Raw genomic sequence first — 14,677 nt, 5'->3', positions numbered from 1 at the left:
CAGTGCATGTGGGGGTTGGGGGGGTCTAGGACACGATGCAGTCCAGGTAATGAAGTAAGATCAGTTCTTTTCTCCAAAAACTGTATTTTCTTATTCCTTAAGAGGAAATGTGGGAAACAACAAAACAATGAGTGCTTTTAAAATATTGCACATTTCCAGTCATAGTGTAAAATATATTACCTGACATAGTCTTGAATGCTGTAGCACCAAATTGTGTAACTGTACTCATTCGCTGCCACCCTCCCAGTTCAAATTGATTGGATATCTACTCCTAATAAAGTCATTCCAATTCGCAGCAGAAAAGGAAATGATTTCCTGACCCATGTATCGATAACTGTTGTATCAGCATAAAGGGAGATAATCGTTATGTTGAGCCTTGTATCACAAACCGTATCATAGCGTTAGCTACCCAGAGGTTACCACGCCTAATCTCCAGCATATATTTTAGTAATATACAGTGGTATGACAAAGTATCTGAACCTTTTGGAATTTCTCACATTTTGGCATTAAAACACCAAATGTGATCTGATCTTTGTCAAAATCACACAGATAAAAATACAGTGTCTGCTTTAAATGAAACCACCCAAACATTTATAAATTTTGATAGTTTAATGAGGATAGCATGCAAACAATAACAGAAGGGAGAAAAATAAGTAAGTGAACCCTCTGCCTAAGTAGACTAAGAGCAATTCAAACCAATTTTTACCAAACATTCTAAGTCAGGCGTATGCCCAATCACTGATGAGTGGTTTAAAGCTGCCCTGCCCACTATAAAACACACACCTGGTAAGAAATGTCTTGATGAGAAGCATTGTCTGATCATGGCTCGGTCAAAAAAAGCTGAAGACCTCCAATCAAGGATTGTTGGTTTGTATAAAGCTGGGAAAGGATACAAACCATCTCTAAGAGTCTGGATCTTCATCAATAAACAGTCAAAGAACAACTTCTTTGACTAAATGGAGAGTTTGGCACTGTTGCTTTTCTCCTAAGGACTGGCCGCCCACCAAAGATGACGCCAAGAGTTCAGCGCAGAATACTCAGAGATGTAAAAAGAACCCTAGAGTGTCTGCTAAAAGTTTACAGAAATCACTGGTGCAGTCAAACATCTCTCCGCACACGTCAACTATATGTAAAACTATGGCCAAGAATGGTGTTCATGGGAGGACTATGTGGACAAAGCCATTACTGTCTAGAAAAAACATTGTTGCTCGATTAATGTTCGCAAAAGGCACTTGGACACTCCACAGTAGTTTTGGCAAAATATTTTGTGGACTGATAAAACCGAAGTTGAATTGTTTGGGAGTAACACACAACGTCATGTGTGGAGGAAAAACAGAACAGTTCACCAACATCAACACCTTATCCCCACCGTGAAGCATAGTGGAGGGAGAATCATAATTTGGGGCTGTTTTGCCCCCTCAGGGTCTGGACAACTTGCAATCATTAATGGAAGAATGAATTCAAAAGTTTATCAGGGTGTTTTGCAGGAAAACCTGAGGCCTTTGGTCTGTCAGATAGTTGAAGCTAAAAAGAGGATTGATGCTGCAACAAGACAATGATCGGAAACACAGAAGTAAATCAACTTCAGAATGGTTTCAGAAGAACAAAATACAGGTTCCGGAGTGGCCAAGTCAAAGTCCAGACTTGAACCCCATTGAGATGCTGAGGCATGACCTAAAGACAGCGATTCATGCCAGACATCCCGGGAAACTGACTCAACTACAACAGTTATGTAGAGAAGAATGGGCCAAGATTAGATTCAGATTCAGAGATTTATTTGTCATTGACACCAGCTCTCACAAGATGACAACGAAATTCCGTTCGATGAGTGCACATCGGGCCACTGCAGACGTTCCGTGCCGCCAACGTCTCTCTCTTCTTCTGAAAAATTACAGACAGGTTACAAGTAGACACCCATATATCATACAACATAGCAGGGATATAACACGATTTTTTTGTACGAAAAAAAAAAAAGAACTACCAGTCATGGCTGGAGGAAGGGGCAGGGTGGGTCAGTGATAGCAAGAAAAAGGTGGTGGCGGACTGGAGGGGGGGAGGTTGTGTGTGAGTGTGTGTATGCACAAGTGTATCTGTATTTTTACGTGTGTAGACATAATAAGAGTCCTGATTGATGTGCCAAACTGATCTGCAGCTACAGGAAGCGTCTGGTTGAAGTTATTGCTGCCAAAGTGGGGGCCACAAAATAATAATCTGATGGTTCACTTACTTATTTACCCCATCTCCTGTCATTGTTTGCATACTATCCTCATTAAAATATGAAAACCTATAAATGTTTGGGTGGTTTTAGTTAAAGCAGACACTGTTTTTTCATCGGTGTGATTTTGCCAAAGATCAGATCACATTTGATGGTGATTTTATGCAGAAATGTAAGAAATTCCAAAAGGTTAAGATACTTTTTCATACCACTGTATCAGGAGTAGTCCATCCCATTGATGTCTTCCAGACAGATTAAAAATCTCCATTACTACCTCAATTAAGGTAGAATGTGTGATTTTGTTATGTTAGGTGATGATGTTGTTCACTATTTGTTAGTGGAACGTCATCATCATGAAAACAACTCTCAACACATGATGGTCAAGATTGCGTTGTTTGCGTTCCTCCTGCTGCCCCTGCAGTTGATGCATCCGAGTTAATCACTTCAAACGGTATCACAATTAGTGCAGAGTGGAGACAAACATCAATCTCTTGCTCTATCTATCACCATTTCTACCTCCCCTACGTGGTAATATTCCCCAATTAAAGCATTATTGTAGCCTACTTCATCAAGGGCTAAAGTAATCAAGATTAATCTCGGTGAGCCGACACGCGCTGTTTGCTAAAGAACAGAACAATCGCTCTGGGCAAGCATCATTAGGAAATGCAATAAAATTGGGCAAACTGATTATATTTCAAGACTGGGGGAGCAAAATAAAAATACAATTTGTGGAGAGCGTCAATTATTATGGCTACATTTGCACTTGATGCAAAAATGCGGGTGTACGTGGGATGTATAAGTAAGAGAGTTATTATTGTGCATTACATTTACCCGTAACCGGAGGTGGGTGTCACATGTTAACAATGTGTAACATTTTAGCCTGCATCGTAGCAGTGTTTGGCTGTGTCACTCGTGACGTGCTGCACTCCCCCACACCCTTCCCGATTTATCAGTGTGTCGTCTCCAGTCTCCTTGCAAACACGTTAAGATTTAGAGAATACGTTAAGAGAGAATATGCGATGTGGCTTTAGCCTTAAAAGGTCTGTGCCGAGTCTGCTGAGTGATAATCACACACTAAATGTAACTCATAGCATTAGCATAGCATAAGCGATAGCATTATTTTTTGGATCAAAAGTAAAAGTAATCCAAAAAAATAATGCTATCACAAGTGCTATAGCTATAATGCTCAAAGCGTTAGCATAGCATTCGCAATAGCATTACTTTTTTTGGCTCAAAGGTAAAAGTAATCAAAAAACTATATATATATATATATATAAATTTTGTTTTGTAAACAATGCAATATTTTTCCCCTGCACAATGTCATCTATATGAATAGAATAGAATAGAATAGAATAGAATAGAATAGAATAGAATAGAATAGAATAGAATAGAATAGAATAGAATAGAATAGAATAGAATAAGTAATTATAGAATACAATTCCCCCTTTACAGTGCAGGACAAGTAAAAATCTCAAAGTGGCTTGCAAGAATAAAAGTATAGTCACTAAATGAATATAAAATATGTATGAGGTAGTCCTATGTTCAGGCAGTGCAAATAATTGAAGTGAAGTAGCAGCAGTTGACAGTGAAGGCATTGAATATTGCACATTAATATTGCACGTAAATAAGTATTGCACATCGAATATGTGTGAATAGAAGCAGAAGTTGACAGTAAGGCATTGACTATTGCACATCAATATTGCACGTAAATAAGTATTGCACGTGGAATATGAGTGAATAGAAGTAGCAGAAGTTGACAGTGAGGAATTTAATATTGCACATTAATATTGCATGTAAATTAGTATTGCACATAGACTATGTGTGAATTGATGTTAAGTAGAAATTAAGTAGCTTTAGTATACTGCACTATAATCCATTACACGACCATGGGCCAAAGATTGGCAAAAATCACCGAATTCCAACTAGAAAGATCTACAGAAATAAAACATTCCCCACCTAAAGAGCATGAGTGCCTTCTAGTGAAGAAAACCTTTCCTACAATTACATTAAAACAGTCACATCTCCGGTTTTTGGCACCAAATAAAAACTGGGAGAGAGGTTTTGAGTGATGTTGACAGCAGCACGCCATGTGAAATACTGAACACTTACAATACCTCTGTGTTGTGCTGTAAAAAATTTTTGTTTGTGCTGCACTGGAAAAAAAATGCCACTTCTGAAACGAGTAAAAAATTAGGTGAAATGAGATTTGCTTATAACAAGAACATTTTGCCAATGGAACAAGCAATTTTTGCCTTGGTAAGAATTCTTAAAATAAGACATCCATTCAGAATGAATGAGATCTTGAAACTAGTAATATTTTACTAGTTCAACGAGATCTTGAAACTAGTTATATTTTACTAGTTCATCCTGAATGGATGTTAGCCATTTTTAATCAAAATGGGGGCTGGATGACCTCAGATTGACCTATAAAATAATTGTTAATGTCTCAAAAACAATAGCAGTACAAACAAACAAAAAAAATTTCAGCACAAACGAGCACAAACCTAGCACAAATGAAATGTCAACATGACTCGAAACCTCTCGCCCCGTTTTTATTTGGCACCGAAAACTGGTGATATGATTGTTTTAATTTCATGGTGGGAAATATATGTTTTCTCCACCAATGGGCACTCGTGCTCGTTAGGCTGGTGATGTTTATGTATATTTTTTTTGTCGGAATAGGATGATTTTTGTCTCTTAAGATTTTTACAGCACAAACGTTGCAGAAACGATTTACACCATTTTTAGCCATTTTTTATCAAAATCGGGGCTGGTTGACCTCAGATTGACCTGTGAAAGTATTGTTAATGTCTTTAAAAAACGACAGCAGCACAAACAAACAAAAAAATTTCAGCACAAACCTAGCATAAATGAAACGTCAACATGACTCGAAGCTTCTTGCCCAGTCATATTTGGCACAGAAAACTTTTAATTTCATGGTAGGAAATATGTTTTCTCCACCAATGGGCACTCGTGCTCTTTGGGCAGGTGATGTTTCATTTCTATGGATTTTTCTGGTCAGAACCCCACGATTTTTGTTTATTAAAGTTTTACAAGACAAACAAAGCACAAACAATTGACACACTTTTTAGCCATTTTTAACCAAAATTGGGGGCTGGTTGACCTCAGATTGACCTATAAAAGAATTGTTATGTCTCAGAAACGTTAGCAGTACAAACGCAAAAAAAAAAAAAAAAAATTCAGCACAAACCTAGCACAAACGAAACGTCAACATGGCTCGACACCTCTAATCCTGCTTTTATTTGGCACCGAAAACCAGAGATACGATCGTTTTAATTTCAAGAAAATATGTATTCTCCCCCACTGGACACTCGTGCTCTTTGGGCGGGTGATGTTTCATTTCTGTAGATTTTTCTGGTCGGAATTTGAGGATTTTCGTCTAAAATTTTAAAGCACAAACCAGCACAAACATTGCACAAACGATTGACACCATTTTTAGCCATTTTTTAAATCAAAATCGGGGCTGGTTGACCTCAGATTGACCTGTAAAAGTATTGTTAATGTCTTTAAAAAACGACAGCAGCACAAAAAAACAAAAAATTTTTAGCACAAACCTAGCACAAACGAAACGTCAACATGACTCGAAGCCTCTCGCCCACTTTTATTTGGCACCGAAAACTGGAGATATGATCGTTTTAATATCATGGTAGGAAATAAGTTTTCTCCACCAATGGGCACACGTGCTCTTTGGGCAGGTGAGGTTTCATTTCTATAGATTTTTCTGGTCGAAATTCCAAGATTTTTGTTTATTAAAGTTTTACAACACAAACAAAGCACAAACAATTGACACAATTTTTAGCCATTTTTCACCAAAATGGGGGGCCGGTTGACCTCAGATTGACCTATAAAATAATTGTTAATGTCTCAGAAACGTTAGCAGTACAAACGGGAAAAAAAAATTCTGCACAAACCTAGCAGAAACGAAACGTCAACATGACTCGACACCTCTAATCCTGCTTATATTTGGCACAGAAAACCAGAGATATGATCGTTTTAATTTGAAGAAAATATGTTATCTCCACTACTGGACACTCGTGCTCTTTGGGCGGGTGATGTTTCATTTCTGTAGATTTTTCAGGTCGGAATTCGATGATTTTCGTCTAAAATTTTTAAAGCACAAACGTTGCACAAACGATTGACACAATTTTTAGCCATTTTTAATCAAAATGGGGGCCGGCTGACCTCAGATTGACTTATAAAAGAATTGTTAATATCTCGAAAACGATAGCAGCACAAACGAGCTCAAACGAATGATAATTTTTCAATAAATTTGGGTCTGATGGGGGGCCAACTTCACGGGAGGTGTATACATTCAATGAGGATCCACGTTCACTCTAGCTACAGCATGTGCCATATATATAAACACAATCGCTTGCCACTGGTTCGATCTGTTTGTTATTCATGGCCACTCAATAGTAAACAATACTGCGAAACGCACACTGTGATCTGCCGCTTAGCACTGAAACCATTTTAAATGCTTATTAATCTTGCCTGGGGCAAATCTCCTTTCCCCTCTTTGGCAAAATGGGATGAAAATACAGTCAAATATAAGAAATAACGTATCTTATCACCTCGTGGAGGTAATATTGCGTGATCCTTTGTGGAACATCCCATGAATATATTTTAGAATATTCCCTCGTCTGCGTTTGAATTGATGTACAACAGGCCGTGTAAGAATTCCAGCATCACCTGGATCACAGTCTTCTCCCAAACAACTGACACATTTAGATAGGCTGATGGAATATAATAAAATGCTCTGCCCTATTTCCCCCTCCACAACTCCAATTACTATTGTTGACAATAGATAGATGCCGGAATTGTACATGTGTGACAGGTTGGGAGGACGAGAAAAAAAAAAAAAAAAAACTGAAAAAGAAGGCCAAAAGCAAAAAAAAAAAAAAAAGACAGTGCGGAAAGACTCAAGCGGGGGAAAAAAGGGCATAACACTAGTAATATTTTTCTTCCGTTTTTACTTTTGGTGTTTGAGCCCAGTGGGCGGATCTCGTCCGGTAATTCACACAAACTTCAATATTTGTATGCCACCTACAGATATGAACTTGCCAAATCAATAGTAAAAACACTCATGGTACCCATGTTGAAAAGTCAGTCAATATTTTAAAGAATGTGACCTTTAGATGATCTATGACCTTTTTGCTTCTGATTAACCTATGCAGCACTTGGTGCCCTATAGACCTAATGAATTATAAATGCATTATATTATCATTTTACAATTACATGACTGTATTGACATGAAAATTCTAGCCATAGAAATGGGTTAAAAATGTAATACATAGTGTATAGTATAGTAGTAGTATTCTAGTACACATAGTGTATGATAAAAATCACAACCACGTTTCTCTGCCATTCAAAATGAATGGAAAATTTGGACTTGCATAGCCGTCAATGGCATGGAGGTGGCCTGCAAATATGCCATATACAAAAAAAAAAAAAAAAAAAAAAAAGCTATCCACATAAAAAGCCATTTACCATAAGTCATTATGCCACTTACAAAAAAATGCCATATACCAAAATCCACTTTGCTACATACCAAAAAAATGCCGTATACCAAAATCCATTTTGCTATTTACCAAAAAAAAAATACCACATACCAAATAACAAAAACACATACCAACATGCATTATGCCACTTAACAAAAAACAAAAAAATGCCACATCCCAAAATGCATTTTGCCACATACCATGAAAATGCCACATGAATAAAAATAAATTTTGCCATATGCCAAAATCCATTCTCCCATATACAAAAAAATGCAACTTACCAAATAAAAATGCCATATACCATAATCCATTTTGCGACATACAAAAAAAAAAAAGCCACGTACAAAATTATAATTGCATATACCAAAATCCATTTTACGACTAAAAAAAAAATTTAAAAAAAAAAATAAAAAAAAACATTGCCACATGCCAAAATCCATTTTGCCATATACCAAAATCCATTTTGCCATGTACAACAAAAAATGCCACACCAAAATACATTTTGCCACATACCAAAAAAACACTACATACCAAAACCCATTTTGCTACATACCAAAAAATGACATATACCAAATAAAAATGCCATTCACCAAAATCCATCTCTCAACATACAAAAAAAGCCACATACTAAATAAAAATGCCATATACCAAAAGCTATTTTGCCACATACCAAAATAAAAAGCCACATACAAAAATGCCATATACCAAAATCCATCTCTCAACATACAAAAAAAGGCCACATACCAAATAAAAATGCCATATACCAAAACCATTTTGCCACATACCAAAATCAATTTTGCCACTTAACAAAAAAGAAATGCCAGAAAACAAAGAAAAAAAAAGCCACATGCCAAAATTCATTTTTCCATATACCAATATCAATTTTGCCATTTGCCCCCCCAAACATGCCACTTACCAAAATCCATTTTGCCACATACCAAAAAAATGCCACATACCAAATAAAAATGCCTTGTGCCAAAATCCATTTTGCAACATACCCCCCCCCCAAAAAAAGCCACATACCAATTTATAATGGCATATACCAAAATCCATTTTGCCACATACCCCAAAAATATGCCACATACCAAAATCCATTTTGCCACATACCAAAAAAATGCCACATACCAAAAAAAGAAAAAAAAAAAGAAAAAAATGCCACATGCCAAAATCAATTTTGCCATGTACAAAATAATGCCACATACCAAAATCCATTTTGCCACACACCAAAAAAAAAAGCCACATACCAAAGTCACTTTTGCCACATACCCAAAAAAAAAAACAAATTAAAAAATAAAATAAAATACTACACGCCAAAAGACATTTTGCCATATACCAAATACCACTTTTCGTTCTCGGCCAGGTGTCAGGTTTTCAACATGAACAAGGATTTATAGTACAAGAACCTCACCGTACGAGTTTTTCACGATTCGAGCATCATCACGAGAGAAAATGAGTGATTATGTGAGCAAATTTACATAATAAGAACGAAACCTAGAAAGCCTTTCTCGCTTGGCATATCCGAATACCTCAGCATCCCGCCAGGTGGCATGCAAGCTCTCTATTATGTGTCGTCTCCCAAAGTGTCTTGGCATCCCGCTACAGGGCATCTCGAATCAACAGAAACCCCCATCTGCAAAAGTGCCGCTCATCCTCGTCATCTAATTTTGTATCGTAGTGCATCTGAATCATTTGTGCTTACAAGTGAATATTAACCATGTACCGCGGGAATTAGGCTACCTAAGACAGTGGTGAGAATAAATTGCTTTAACTAAAGTGTTTACTAGCCCCTTATATGTTCTCCAATCTGTGTTGCTATACTTCACTGGACTCATTATTAGGCCCTTATATGTTCTACTCCTTTTAAAGGAGTTCATTCTTTGCCTATTATTTTGGAAGATGATTAACCCATCACCAATACGAACATCATTAGCATAATTTGCACAAATTTGCCACTTGAAATGATTCACGATGACTTCTGCAGCGTGAGTCAACATAGATTTTCGCTCCAGCTCCTACACGATGAACGTGTTAGGCCTGTCACTCTCTGATTTGCTTGGCCAAGGACAGAGGTTTTTGTACTTTATCTCCCAGCAGCGTATTGTGCGTATGCAGCTGCATCAAAACAGCAGTCATGTCTTGTTACCTGGCAACCGTCCCACTAGCCGGCTAAAGCTCTTGTTCCGGCGCAGAGAGCCAGTTTTAATCACCTAGCGAATATCCAGCGCTGAAAACAGACAAGGCCTCAACTTAATCTCGTTAGCGCGACGATGCCGTTTTCAGATATCGTTGCTAATCAAATCATCCCAAAGGCTTTAAGCCTGTGGGCTTTTTTTCTTGCTAGGCGTGGTGGAAGTTTTGACGCCGGATGCATCCAGTGTGTTTGTGTATGCTTTCGCTGCATTTCTTTGCAAAGGTGTTGCCCTAAGCTTTAAATTCATTGCGCATGCATGGACCCTCACACCCTAAACACCTACATAATATGTATGTACAGCATATATACACACTTTTTATCGGTCTCCTGGAAAACCTCATCTTCGGTCGCTTCATTTTGTAAAGCTCCCCCACTTCTCCCAGTAGATAACCTGCATTTTTTTCCCCCTCTTTTTTTTTTTTTTAATAGCCCAGAGCCACTCGCCTGCACCCAGAGAGACTCCCCTACCCAGGACCCAAGAGAGCCTGCACAACAGAGAGAAAAGGAGAACAAAGACAACCTGCAAAGTCTTAAAAAGTTAAAGCGCGTACTTTGATAGCCTCGGCCTACCTATTGCGGCAGCACTGATCCGACCCCAGGGAGACTGACAGCACCGCAGAGAAAGAAGGAATAGAGAGGAGAAGTGGGCCACGCCAAACTCTTCTGCTTCTTCTTTATCTTTTGCGCGTATCTACACTACTTTCACATTTTAGTTTGATATGTGCAAAGCTGTTTTTGCAGTCGGTGTATGAGAATGAAAAGAGCACGGCTCAAGTTGTTCCTACATTAGCATATTCTTCTTTAAACACGATACTGTGAGGGAAAGCCGTGAGCTGTGCAATAGTGTACATATGTGTCAGGCCCATCGCCAATTGTACCTGGCCAGATGATGTTGACTTAAAAAATGATAGCATAATGTCTATTTCTTTGCTATCCAAAAACGACAAATGTCAATTTTAAATGTGGGTAGATTAACTATTTACTCAAGTAAGAGTAGCATTTACTGATGCACGATAATACATTTTTCAACCGATATCGATAACCGGTAATTTCCTGCTCCGTCCACCCGATAACCGATAATGTCACGCCGATAATTCTATTCAAATATGTATGTAAAATGTTAAAGTATACAAAGAGCAAATGTTACTGTGCAAAATTGTAATTTAGTGCTATTTTTTTCCACATCAAATGTGAACAAGTAGTAAATTCCAACATCTAAACAATGGCAATGACATTGTGTAATGGTAAGCTTTTGGCATTAATTACTTAGAGAGTAAACACCCAAGTTGCACAAAAATGCCTTTAAAAGTAAGCCATTCCTAACATATATCACATTACTACATGCAAAAACACCTCCTTAAAACTAGCAGAATTGGACAAAACTGTTGATTGCGCACATTTGGAGGCTAAATCAAGTAGATAATTATCGGATTGCATTATCGGTTGAATTTCGTTTTATCTGGATTATCTGTGTGACATCATAATTGCCATTATCGGCCGATAATCATCGGTGACCGATTTTATCGTACATCTCTAGTAGCATTACTTCAAAAAAAAAATATTATCCAAGTAAAAGTAGTCATCCAAAAAATGTACTCAAGCACAAGTTGTCAAGCTCAAGAATTCAAATCTTTAAGAGGACAACTTTCACAAGATTTGTGTTTGAACTTGACATTTTAATTAGAGATGTCCATAAAAATGTTTGCCCATATCAGCATCCGATCCGATATGGGCAAAAAAATGTGCATCGGTATCGGATCGGCCGACACGGAAAAATTACGATCCAGATTTCCGATCTTTTGAAAGTCCGGTCCGGGTTTTCCAGCGCACCGATTTACATAATCCATTCCAGTTTTTGCTTTGGTTTCCCTAAAATCCGGTCCGCATTTTATGGCACACCTTCAACACACTACATTACCGTCTCCCAATTTACCGAGAGACTTTATCGGTAAAAATGTCAGCTGTGGTGGGATCATTTCACCTTACAGGACGACAAAGACGAAGAGGCAGAGCGCAACATATGCCACAATAAAGTCAAGCGTGGTGGTAAAGCTGTGAGAAGTTTTAATACAACCAACATAATCAAGCATTTAGCGAAATACCATGAGGAGTATGTTAAGAAAACCGAAGACAAAAAGAAAGGTCCTACGCAACTAACACTGGCAGAAACTTTTGCTATGCGTGACAAACTGGTACTCGACAGTCCCAAATCCCAGGGAATAACAAGAGTCATTGCCGAAGAATTCATTCTGGATGACGAGCCATTATCTCTGGTGAGTAAAGACGCACCATCCAACACTTAGAACCATGGTACAACATGCCCAGCTGTCATTACATCCTTGAGCGATTCGGCCGTGGAAGATTCGAGAACGATTCACAAACATCCAAATTCCGATTATTGAAATATGTCAAGTAAAGCGGAACTAATACACAGCGTGGTCTTCGGGACGCAATGAGAAACGGACCGCATTGCATCCCGAGAGTAAACATCATGCTTGTCATAGACCCGGGTAATGCCAATGCCCAACTCACGGCTTTAGCTCAACTCATGCCGCTGGATAAAAAACACAAGAATACCTGACTGCTGCTGACAGCCGCTACAAACTACGTCAATGTCATTTTACTGGAGATAATAGATATAATATGTATATAGAATTAGATGCAAAACTACAGACTCGACTATGTTAGCAACACTGAAGTATTGAAAACTAGATGCGTTAGTAAACAGCCGCCATCTTAAAGCAGGAGACTTCCCTAGTAGGCTGTTGTGAACCTTCCAAGCGAACCTAATTAACTTTTTATCTAAAATACTCCTAAATCGGCAAAATCTTGACTTGAATCTATCTTCAAAACAGTTTTAAAACTTTCACATGTCGAAAGTAGACAGAAGGCAAATTTTTGGAATAACAGGAGCAATTTTTTAACAACTTTAACAGTTGATTCGCAAAATTAACTGTATTGAATGTAGTTTAAAGCTGCTGATACAGAATGGGGACCTCAGTATTTTATTTACTGTTTTAAAATGTTAACTTGATACTGAAATGGTCGTTTATTTAAACCTGAGAGGCTTTTTATACAATTATTGTAACTAATGCACGAAACATTAAAAGCATCTTATAACTTGGGGGGGTTTGTGGGATTTTCCACTGAGGTTGTTTGTGTGTTTTGCTTTTTTAAGACAGTTTACAATATTATTTGCACGTTTTACTGACTGACTATGCCATTTCTGTTTGTTATTTATAATGTTTTGTGTTTGTCACTGATCACACATTACAGAATTCACATTCGTTCTAACCTAAGCCCACCATTACCTTTTTATTTGGGATGGCCCTGGCAACAAAGAGGAATTGGGGATAAAAAGCGAGGGTGACACATGTGTGCATGTTAACTCATTTGCTCCCAAAAACGTATAAATTCGTACTATTTTTAATTGTTTTAGTGTCCCAAAAACGTATTTATACGTCTTTTTTTTCACAAGAGACATCTCTAGGTTCCGATGCAACTTCGCTCCAAAGCACAACGCTCAAAATCAATTTTAAAGCAATAAAACTGGCCACTGGAGGGCAGTAGCGCATTTGGTAAGAACTCATATCGGACCATAAAGGGAATGAATGAAGAGAAATAGTCAGGAAACGGAAGTTGGAAGAAGTAAGAAGCGTGAGAAAAATTGGAGAACGATGTAAAACACAAGGCACATGCCCCACACAAGTTCCCTAGGTGAATTATGTTATGAGGTAGTGGTCACTCCAAAAGAAAGATTTAAAAAAAAAAATCTATCTTAATGAGACAGGCGGTGATGAGGGAAAAATTTACCCTGTCTGCCGATACAGCCGCGGCCAAAACAGCGTCATCTCTCAGTTGAATAGTTTAGTTAGGTGTAAATGAATTGTTACTTTGCTATCAAAAGCTCTACTTGTTTTGTTATTTATGTTATTTTTTAGAAGGAAAACATTATTCAGATGTTTGGGATGTCACAAAAGCAAAAAATAGCTGTGTTAAAGTCAAAATTATGTTTGAAATGTATGCTTTTACAAAAAGCTCAATTTCTCTGTTTTTTCATCAGAAACGGGAAAATTGTTCAAACTAAGCTATTTTCTAATCCTGATTTCTAAAGACTTTTTTTTTCCTGCTGAAAGAAGAGAGTCTTTCTTTTGATGGGTTTATATAGGAATAGAACCGAATTTTCTGTGGGCCTTGCAAAATCAGTCAAAATCCAGTAAAACGGCCGGGAGCGAAGGGGGTTGCTCCGGTGAAAATGGCTAGGAGTGAATGAATTAAGAGGACATCTTTTATCAGATTTGTGTTTGAACTTGACATTTTAATGGTCCTTAGGTTAACGTTTCAAATCCGGTTCGAAGGACCATTAAAAATCATTAGAACGACGTTGATAAACATTACAGAAAACAAGGAGAGAACACACTCAATTTAATTGAACAGCTTGCAAGGAGAACGGAAGGGAGCTATACAATGCAGTACTAAAATTACACAATACAGATTCCACTAAGCCCACCATTCCCTTTCTTTTAATTTGGGATGGCCCTAGCAACGAAGAGGAATTGGGGATAAAAAGGGAAAGAGACACCCAGAGAACTTGTTTGGCTATGTGGACCACTCTTATTTAACATCTACATGCTTCTCCTAGCTCAGATTATGGAACAGTATGACATCTCCTATCACACCTATGCAGATGACACACAACTGCACATTTCTGTGTCCCCACATGATTAAAGTTCCTTAGTCTCCCTGGGTAAA

Source organism: Corythoichthys intestinalis, chromosome 20 (assembly GCF_030265065.1).
Source record: "Corythoichthys intestinalis isolate RoL2023-P3 chromosome 20, ASM3026506v1, whole genome shotgun sequence".
In the NCBI taxonomy this organism is placed as follows: domain Eukaryota; kingdom Metazoa; phylum Chordata; class Actinopteri; order Syngnathiformes; family Syngnathidae; genus Corythoichthys; species Corythoichthys intestinalis.
Note: the sequence above shows the minus strand (reverse complement) of the source record.